The following is an 11,657-nucleotide window of genomic DNA, read 5'->3' on the forward strand; positions in this document are numbered from 1 at the left end:
CAGACTTTATTTTAAATTCGTCTGACGAATCCTTTATAAACGAATTAATTAACGACGAATTTAACGAAGAAGATAAAACTTTAAGTAAGTTTTTATTATAATTATATTACAATTATAATTATAATTATATATTAATTAATACGTTATAGGTTTTATTACACGAATTCGTCGAATTATTACGTTAATAAAATACAATCATACGGTTAAAAATAAATTTAAAGAAGCTATTAATTTTTTACGACATAATAGTACTTTACCGAATAATTTTAAAACATACGTTATACCGTACGGTACGTTAATTTTTATTTATTATTATTATTATTTAAATATATAAATAACGTTTATTAATAATTAATAGATTAAACAACGTTACAAGGTGGAATTCGACGTATTATATACTTAATACTTTTTTAAAATTAAAAGAACCTTTAATTTACGTTAAAAACAATATTATTAACGACGAATTTAAAAGGATTTTTTTAACGGATAAAGAGTGGTAAGTATTAATATATTTAATTAAAATATTCGAGGTTTTTTTAAAACCTTCTATTAAATTACAAACAAAGGTGTATATTACCTTACTTAAAGCTTTATTATATATTTATACTATATATAATAAATTAGAAGGATTAATCGAAGATTTTAATAATTTACAAGACGAAGACCCCGATTTAGTATGTTTTTATTATTATTATTATTATTATTATTATTATTATTATTATTATTATTATTATTATTATTATATTAACGTTTAATAAGTCAGCATATTTTATTATATTTATTAATGCTATTAAAAAAGGCGTTTTAAAATTTCATAAATATTATCCCGTTCAATTAACGGTTAATAATATTAATAATTTTACACCTTTTATTCTTGGTATTATTTTAGACCCTCGTTTTAAAGGACGGCACTTTAAAAATGGGGGTTTATTACACTTTTACCCTTCTATTTATAATACTGTTTCAAATATATTAAAAGAAACGTATAAAAGGTAACTTATTATTATTATTATTATTATTATTATTATTATTATTAATTAATTAATTAATTATTTTTACTATTATTTAACTAATTATTATTATTATAGTTTAAAAAACGAAATAAATCCAACCGATAATAATCCGTTAAACGAATCTTTCGACGAATTAACACAAGATAATAATTATTCACAATTATCTTCTGTTTTAACCGAAAATAATAACGAAAACGAAGATAGTGACGACGATTTATACGTTACTTCTACCGTTAAAAAAGACGAATATTTATTATATTTAACAGAAGGATTAGAAGTACGAGAAGTAGGTTTTTAATTATTTATTAAATTAAATATTAATAATTAATAATAATTAATACTTTAATATATAATTATTATTATTATTTATTAGTTATTTTATACTAATTTTAATAGGTTAATCCTTTAGAATATTGGAAATTAAATAAACAAAAATATCCTATTTTAAGTATTTTAGCTAGACGTTATTTAGCTATACCAGCCACGTCTGCTTCTATCGAAAGGGTTTTTTCTATTACTTCGAATATAATTACGAAAAGTCGAAATAGGTTATTACCTGACACTATTAAACAATTAGTTTTATTAAAATACTGGAAGGTTATAGATATTAATGAATTAAATAAGTTAATTAACGAGGAAGATAACGACGAAGAATAATATATAATATAGTTATTAAATAGATTAATTAATTAAATATTAATTTTTATTTTTATAATATATAATATTTTAATATTAATATAATATATTACATTAATATTATACTACATATAATATATTACATATAATATTTACCGATATTAATATTACATATAATATATTACATATAATATTTAACGAAAAAAATACTACATTAATATATTACAATTAATATTCACCCTTATTAATATTAATTAATACTACAATATTACATTAATATTATATTAATATTAAATATATTATAATCGATTCGTAACCGAAGGCCACAAATCAAGTGACTAGGCTTATATAATAAGACACGGTGTGACTAGTCCCCAACCACACGTTAATAAAAAAGCCTTTCTCCTTAAATAAAAGGACTCCCTTCTTCCCCTTAAGAAGAAGGGGTAAGAATTAGTCTTTGTTATAATACACACCTACCTTCACTCTCGAAACTAATATTTTTTATTAACTAATCTATTATAAAGACCTATTTTATAATTACTTATAATAATTCTAATTCTTCTCTTTACGGATACCTTTTTACGATAGTTGAAAGAAGAGAAACGATAAACCCACTCTTCGTTGGGTCGAGTCGAGTTATACGTTCGTACTTGTAAGGCCTTACGAGTCTCCCGTAAGTAAACGTCGACCTTATCCCCGAAAACTTTAACTTATAATTAACGGTCGAAGACTCGATCGGATCTTCGGGTATTAAAGTAGTAATAATAGTACCGATTAGTAGAGAAAAGGGAGAAAAAGGTGGTGGGATTAGTACTACTACGGAAGAATAAGTCGAAGAGAAAGACGACGAAGAAAAGGCGTTTAAAAAAAGGTTAACGGTGTTCGAAAGGAAACGAGTTTTCGAAGAAAAGATCGTAGTTTTAAAGGACGTGAGACGTTAACGAGTCCTTCGTCGAAGTAAAGAGACTAGGGATAAATCCACCGTTTTTTTTTCTTTAACCCCGTTATTTAAAGAAAATTCTTTTAAGTCGGATAATAGTTCGAAAGTCGACGGAGAAACGTAAAAGGGTCGTAAATCGAAAGATTTAAAAATACGACTATCGTTTAAGGTTTATAAGAATTATTCCACTTTCGAAGACCGGGAATTTTAAATTTTAAAATTAAAAATAATATTTAAGGTTAAACCGTATAAATTCTCGAATTCTCGTAATCGAGTCGTTATTATTTATAACTATATAAATAAGTCGTTTAAAAGGTAGTGGAACTAATACGTACGTAACGTCGAAGATCTCGAAAAGTGTCGGTGACTCGAACGTTTTTAAGATAAATTTAAAGAGTAAATAACGACACTCGTTTTTACCGTAAACGACCCGTCGATATAAACTTATAAGTTATATAAAAAGGTACGTTCTCGACTTAATTAACCGTTATTTAAGTTTTTAAGTTACTTACGTTCTTTAAAAAAGTAAATAACGTCTTTCTTCGATAAATTTAAAAAAAAGGTTTTTTATTTTAAGTTAAATAATTAACTTAAGTATACGTTAAACGGAGTTATCGATTATAAAAAGATTAACCTTTAAGACTTATACGTAAAAGTCGAATTATTATTTATATAACGGGTAAGAAATCGTTTTACCGATAACACTCGTAATTCGTAAAAAAGTCGTAAACGACTCGGTAATAAACCGTAAAAAGACGTATCTTAAAAAAGGAAACGTTAACGTCGTTCGAACGGTTATAAAAATCGTAAAAACGATAAAGGAAGGAATATAACGGGTTTTTAACCTCTTCGTTTATAAAATAAAAAAGAGTCGTAAAAGAAACCCTCGGTTACTTACTTTAAGTATAATAAAGTAAGACACTACGTAAATAACTGTTTAAAAAACGTACTTATTTAAAATACTATTATTAAAAAGCCTACTAAGTTAAAAAACCCTTAATTACCTCTCTCAAGTTTAAAAAGGAGACGATAGAAATAAAATATAAACTATTAAGGAACGCGTTAGTAATATATCGTAAAAGAGTCGAGAAAGAGACGACTATTACTTTAAACACTACCGTAAGGTTAAATATCGTAAGTATTTAATTCGTAAAACGACTTTAACTACGAAAAACGAGATATCCCGATTCGGTGACGCGTTTAGTAAACGCCTTTAAAACTTAAATATTTAAAATCTAGGATATTTTTATTACTTTTACGGATTTCCGTAAAAGGATTAAAAAAGCGATCCGTCTTTATATCGTACTCGATAGGTCGGAGAGTCCGGATATTAGTCTTATTTTATTAAGTGTTATAAGTTTAAAAACGTTAAATATTAATATTTTAATAAGAGTATTATAACGTTTCGTATATAAAACCTTAAAGATTTATATTAAGGTTTTAAAAAAGTTTACGAAAATTATACGAAACGAGACGGTAGTGTATACGGTTATAACGTTTCCGGTAGTTTTAAGTAAACGTTTTTACAAAGACTATTCTTTCGATATAAAAAAGTAAAAGACTTATAAAAAAGTCGTACTACCCGTCGAGTTAAAGGACTTTACGAATATCTTTAATATATTTAAAGTAATAATTATCCCGTCGTTTAAGTAGACTAATTATATTATAAATCTTTTACCGGATACGTAACCCTTATATAAGACGATTTACCCGTTATTTAAACGGAAATTATAAGAGTTACGACTTTATATTAAAAAGAACTTGTAAAACGGACGTATCCGCCCTTTTAAGTCGTTAACCGACGTACTTATATTATTTATATTAAAAAAGGATAGTACGTTACGACTTTACGTCGACTATCGTAAGTTAAATAAAGTTACCGTAAAGAACCGGTATACTTTTTTATTAATTTCCGAGATTTTAAATCGGATAAATAAGGTCTAGTTCTTTTTTAAACTCGATATTAAAGATATTTATTATCGAATCCGGATTAAAAAGGGTAATAAGTGAAAGACCGCGTTTCGTACGTGATATAACTACTTCGAGTATATAGTTCTTCTTTTTAACTTAACTAACGTTTTTACTACCTTTTAATATTATATTTATATAGTCTTATAAGGGTTAATTAATATTATATATGTAGTATATATAAATAACGTTTTAATATTCTTTTAATCCCGGGAGTAGTACGTACGACATTTATACGAAGTGTTAAAGAGACTTAAACGAGCCTAATTATATATTAATTTATATAAGTGTAAATTTTTTATAAATAAGGTGGAATTTTTAAAATTTATTCTTATACGTTATAAAGTTAAAATAAACCCGGAACGAATAGTTATTATTATAAAGTGGTTAAAACCGAAGTTTTACCGTAATATATAGGTATTTTTAAGATTTTATAACTTTTATAAACGATTTATTCTCGTATATTCGTAGATTATAACCTTACTTAATAACCTTTTAAAAGGTATATAAAATAAGAAGAAACCGGGAATAGTTACGTTTTCGACTCGTAAACGAGAAGTTTTCGACAAGTTTAAAGTTTGTTTTAAAAAAACGTCGTTATTAAAGTACTTTAATCTTAAGTTATAAACCCGACTCGAGACGGACGTGTTAAAGAAGGGTGGTTTCGGGGTATTATTTTAACTAAACGAATAGGATAAATACCACTTAATCGTTTTTTAATTAAAGAAATAAAAAGGGTTAAAGTTAAATTATAATACCCCCGATTAAGAAATAATAATAATTGTGGAGAGTTTTAAATATTAACGATAATACTTAAATGGAAGTCGTTAAAGAGTCGAAGTTTTGTTAAACCACGTTAATTTAAGAGCGTTTATAAGTTAATAGAAACTAAATAGTCGGTAAGTTAAATAGTATATATTTTTAATACTATTTAATTTTAAAATTAAATATTAAGTAAAGAAAAGAAACCTTACCGATACGTCGTTACGTCGTCCGGACTATAAGTTTAATAACGAAGATTATAATTATAAAGACCTTTTATTTATACTATAATAAAGGTTAACGGTAACGTAATAAGTGTTAATTTTATAATAAAAGTATTAGTAGGTTTATAATTAGGATTAAAAGGAAGAGGTCGTGTTTTTATAACGAGAGTTAAACGAGAAGCCTTTATAAGTTTAATAGATTTAAACTCGTCTTTAAAAAAGTTAGGCTCGAACGAGAAGCTCGAGAGTCTCGTCGTTAACTCGTAACTTTTAACCGAAACTACTTATAACGTAGTATATTTTAAGGACTTTAGTATAGTTTATAACTATATAAAAGAAGGTTACGTTAATAAATCCTTTTACTCCGTTATAAGACTTATTATTAACCTTATAAGTTAACGATTCGTTTTATATAACGAAGTGAAGCGTTACGTAGACGGGAAAGTTACGAGACTCTCGATAAAGACTAGATTAGGACGGATTACTAAGGTACCGTTATTATGTTTATATCTCGGTAGAAAGTTCGGTACGTTGGGAGATACTTAACCGATACTATAATAAACCTTTAACGGGTTACTTTAAAAGGGTTAAAATAAAAGAAATAATAAAAAGAAAATTTTATTAGTTAGATATAATTAAGGATATATATAAATTTATCGATTCGTATCCGATTTATTAACGAATCGTTACGAAAAGATATAAACTATATAAAGAGTTATAATCTTTATTAATCTTATAAAGACTTTAATAAAAGATTTTTATAGATTTTATTATAAGATTACTTATCGTTTACTATTAAAGAGAATTAATAAATAGTATTTTAGTAATAGTCGACCGATATACGAAGATATATCGTTTCCTTCTAGTTTTAACTATTATTACGTCCGAAAGACTAGTACGAATAATATATAATAAGATTAAAAACCGGTATAAAACACTTAAAGGAATTATCTCCGATAAAAAAAGTATATTTATAAGTTAATTTTAGTTAGAAATATATATAACGTTATTAATTCGTCGGAGACTTTTAATAATATACTACCCTTAAACCGATAGATAGATTAAACGTATAAACTAGACCTTAAAATATTATTTAAGGGTATTCTTTAACGACGAGTAGTCGAATTAGCCGTTACTTTTATAAGACGTAAAGTTTACGGTTAATAATACTATTAACGTAACTATTAGGGTTACACTTTTTAATATATTATACGGATATAATTTAGATATATATATTAACGTCGAGACCGACGTTTACGAAGGGGGGGTATTAGTTATTACGGATAAGATCGAGAAAATTTATACCTTTAAAAAAAAGGTAAAGAATTATTAAAGAAAAGTTTAAGAAACGTATAAAAAATACTATAATAAAAAACACTAACTAAAAGTTTTTAAAGTAAGAGATCTCGTTATATTATCGATATGAAATCTTAAATTATAAGTGGTTAAAAAGAAAATAACACCGAAATTTATTAAACTCTTTAAGGTTATTAAAGAAATTAATTTATAGGTATATAAACTAACGTTACTATAAATATATAACCGTATTTATAATATATTCTCGGTCTCCTTATTAAAACCCTAGAAGTCCCGAAAAGGGGAGTCGGTAAAAAAGATACCGTTACCCGTACTCGAAAAGGATTAGGAGGAATAAAAGGTAGAAATAGTTAAGGATAAAACGAAACGTAATAAAAAGGTCTACTACTTAGTAAAATAAGTAGGATAGTCCGTAAAATATAACTAGTGGGTACTTAAAGAGGATATAGAATATACTAAAGAGGTTATTTAAGATTACGAGAAAAAGTATAGAAAAATTACTCCGTAAAAGAGAAAGTAGATTTATAAAATTATTATTTGAATTCGGTTAACGATTTTACGGTGAAACGTAAGTGCGGCGTACGTTAGAAGCGTCTACTTAATAAGGAAAGATTTAAATAGTGACTTTATAACGATATGTAGACGTTGTACGTTAAAGGCGTTTACTTAATTAAAAGAATATAAGGAACGACTCGGTGTATAAATAACCTAACTACGTACTCGTAACGTTTAACCCGAAAAAAAAAACTATTACTAATACTTAGTACGACTTAATAGGGATAAACGAGCGATATACGACGAAGGCGTTTTAAAAAAGAGAGGGGTTAAAACGACGTTTACGACGTTTTACGTAAATAAAAAAGAGGCCTTTTTCGGTCGCGTTTCGGTCGATTAAGTTAAGGAAGATACGGTGATCCTTTAACTACTTTTAATATAAAGGATCCTTAGACCCGAGTCGTAAATAAAACCGTTCGGGGTCCGACCTATTATTATTAGTAACGAGGAGGATACGGTCGTAAATAGTCCGTGACTTTATTACGATTCTTTTATAAACGGTCCGACTTGTCGTTTTATTAAGGTTAGTAATTAGTCGGTAGACTCTTTTATAACCTTATACGAGTACTACTAACCGGTGTATAAATTCGTTTACGATATATAATAAGGTTAAGGACGTTTCCTCGTTCGGCCTTAACGAAAGGTCGATTACTTCGGTAATAGTGTAAAGAACGGTGTAAACGTTTCTTATAAATAACGTAGAAACCTTTTTATAAGAATAATAACGAGCCTCGTATCGTTAACATCTCGTCGTTACTCCGTATACGTAACGTAAAGTTTAACGAGGGTTGACGTTTTAAAGGTTATTAACCGTGTTAAAGAGATAAGTGATATACGTATAGACTTAAGGGTCGGTGGTAAACTCCGGCTCGGGGTCGTCGTTATTTTAAATCCTTAACGACTCGTCGTCGGAGTCCTCGTTTATTATATCACTGTTTTTACTTAAGTGTATATCGTTAAAAGTATTACGGTTTAACGTTTCGTAAGTAGAACGTTAAAAAGCCGTAAACGAGGCTTACGTTATAAAGGAAACGGAAGTAGTATCGTTAATAGTACGTAGACGATTCGTAAAATTAACGGGAGTCGTAGTAAAACGAGAGTGATACGGGTTCGAAGGGTCTACGACTACGTCGTAAAACGTAAGGTTACTAAGTAGTTAAAGACGATTCGAGTCCGAAAGGTTTACGACTTAAAGACGAGACGTAAAAGAAGTAGTCCGGAAAGACGGAATAGGCGGAACTATAAACGAACGTAACGACAAGTCCGAAAAGAGTGGTCGTGGTTAAGATTCTTTTACGGGTGGTAGGGCCACTTATTAAATAGGTCGTAATATATTAAGCCGAGGTTAAAAAGGTTTAACGACTAACGAACGACTCGTAAACGAATTAACGTTAATACGTCGAACGATAATACGAACGTACGTATATTCTTTAGTTTCCGACACTATAAGTTAATTAGTGTAAAAAAGAGTAAGAGAGTAACGAAACGAGCCCGTAAAACGTCGGACGGGCGTACGATTTAACACCGTCGTTAAACGTTAAACTTTCGAGCCCGAATTACTTACGTTATTATACGAGGACGGGGAGACGAAGAAGGAAGACTACGAGATTCTCGTTATAATATCGTTTAAAGACTCGTCCTTACCGTGTTTATAACGTTTAAGTGTTTCGGGAGGTATAATAAAGAATAATTTAGTTAAAAGCGACTTTTAAACGAATAAACTACGAAATATAAACGAGAAGAAACGATATTATTAAAAAGACTCCGTTAACGATTTACGGACGAGAAGTGGTCGACTTACTCGGGAAGCGTTAGTAAAGAAAAGGGAGAGAAAGAAAATAAGTCGTGATTTTTTTACGAGTGGAAAATAATTTACTTAAAAAACGTTTATTAAATTAAAGGTGGGTAAAGAGTAAAAAGGTAAGAGCGAGTTATAATAAAAGCCTAGTCGGGTAACTATCCTTATACTCGTATACGAAAAAGGAGTAATAAGGGTAAATAACGTTTATAAAAAGAGCGATGTTTATAAATAAACGTTTCGGGTAAAAACCGTTTACGAACACTCGTCGTTACTTATTCACCGTATAACTACACGTATACTTTACGAAAACTACGACGTTAAATAGTATCTTTATTTTAACCGTAAATAAAGATATTTATTTAAACATCGGCGTTTAATAATAAATAGTTTAAATACGCCTAATACTTTTAAACCTCGTACTACGTCGGTGACCGATAAACCGGACCATTATACGGTATAAAAGATTATAAGGTAACTCGTATACGAATTAACGGACTATCGTGTATAGTTAAAGGACTAACTATAACTTCCGATACTCTTTACCTGGATAAAAGTAAGAAGATTAAAAAAGGTCGTGAGAAAAACTAAAGCCTAGTTTATCGAAGGGGGAGGATAATTATTATAATCGATTCGTAACCGAAGGTTACGAATTAGGTGACTAGGCTTATATAATAGGGCGCGGTGTGGTTGGTCTTTAACCACACGTTAGTGAAAAAGCCTTTCTCCTTAAATAAGAGGACTCCCTTTTTCCCCTTAGGAAGAAGGGGTAAGAATTAGTCTTTGTTATAATACACACCTACCTTCGCCCTCGAAACCAATGCTTTTCATCAACTAATCTATTGTGAAGACCTATCCTACAATCACTTATAACAAAATACTATATATTAATTTCATAACCTTATGTATAACTCGACTCGACCCGATACGAGGTAGGTTTATTACTTCTTTTTTTTTAATTATCGTAAAAAGGTATCCGTAAAAAGAAGAATTAAAATTATTATAAGTGATTATAAGATAAGTCTTTATAATAAATTAGTTAATAAAAAGTATTAGTTTCGAGGACGAAGATAGATATGTATTATAATAAAGATTAATTCTTACCCCTTTTTCCCGGTGGGAAGAAGGGAGTCCTTTTATTTAAGGAGAAAAGGCTTTTCACTAACGTGGCGTTAACGTATGGTTGGGGACCAGCCACACCACGCCCTATTATGTAAGCCTAGTCACTTGATTCGTGGCCTTCGGCCACGAATCGATTATAATAAAAGAGAGGTTATTTTTAATAATAAAACGTAAAATTTTATTATTAACCTCGTCTTTTATTACCGGTTTTAGATTTGTATTCGAACGGGGCCTTTTTCGGGTAGGAAGGTTAAATAACCTATTTACCGATTCGGTCGTTATAAGAATAAGGGGTAAATCGTCGACTATAAAATAAATAAAACGAATTAATAAAAACGAATAAATAAAGTTAAATTTAAAAATTAAATTAAATAAACCTACTTTTCGAAAGTGTTTTTTCTATAACTTTATTATAAACTATTTCGGGGTAGTGTTTTTATAGTGGGCGACGTAATTCGAACTTTTAAATTTATTTAAAGGTTTTAGTTTAAAACCACAGTCACACTTAAAGTTTAAAAAACGTTAAAATATTAATATTTAAAAAAAACAGTATAAAAATATAATTAATATTAAAAAACTTACCGAATATAAATAACCCGAATTAAACGGTCGACACTTTTGTTAAAAAAGGGTAAAAGAATACGACGTATTAATCCATTCAAGATTAAATAAACCGATGAATTTTCGTCGTTTAAAACGAAGTTAGGATTAGAAGGGGGTATTTTTTTCTTTTTACCTAGAAAAAGACGTCGAATTGGTGAAGACGGTTCGTAAGGCTTTATTATAATAGAGTCGTCACCGTATATAGGGGTATACGTATCGTCTGACTCCATTTTGTTAGTTTAACGCCGTCCCGGGCGTCGAAAAAAAATAAAAGAAACGAATAAATAAATAAAGGTTAAAAGAAAAACGAATAAAAAGAAAAGTAAAAGGTTAAAGATGAAAACGAAAAAACGAATAATAAAAACGTCGTAAAGGTTTTATTTATATTAAAAGGTTTCGTTAGAATCAGTAAAAAAAACAAGGATTAAAATTAGACCAATTAAAAAATAAACACAAGGTTTGGACAGATTTTTTCGTTAACTAATAAAAAAATCGGTATGTAGTATTATTAGTGGATAAATTAGAACGTAGTATTAGTAATGGATACTTTTTAATTATTTAGATTTTATTTTTATTTTTTTACGGTTAATATTTAAAAAATCTTTATTTAAAAATATATATAATTAATATAATTATATATTATATATTTAACTTAAATATATTAAAATATAACGTTTTCGTATAATTACCGTAAAATAATAATTAAAAAAATAAAT

This window comes from Sporothrix brasiliensis, assembly GCF_000820605.1.
Source record: "Sporothrix brasiliensis 5110 chromosome Unknown Cont16, whole genome shotgun sequence".
NCBI lineage: Eukaryota > Fungi > Ascomycota > Sordariomycetes > Ophiostomatales > Ophiostomataceae > Sporothrix > Sporothrix brasiliensis.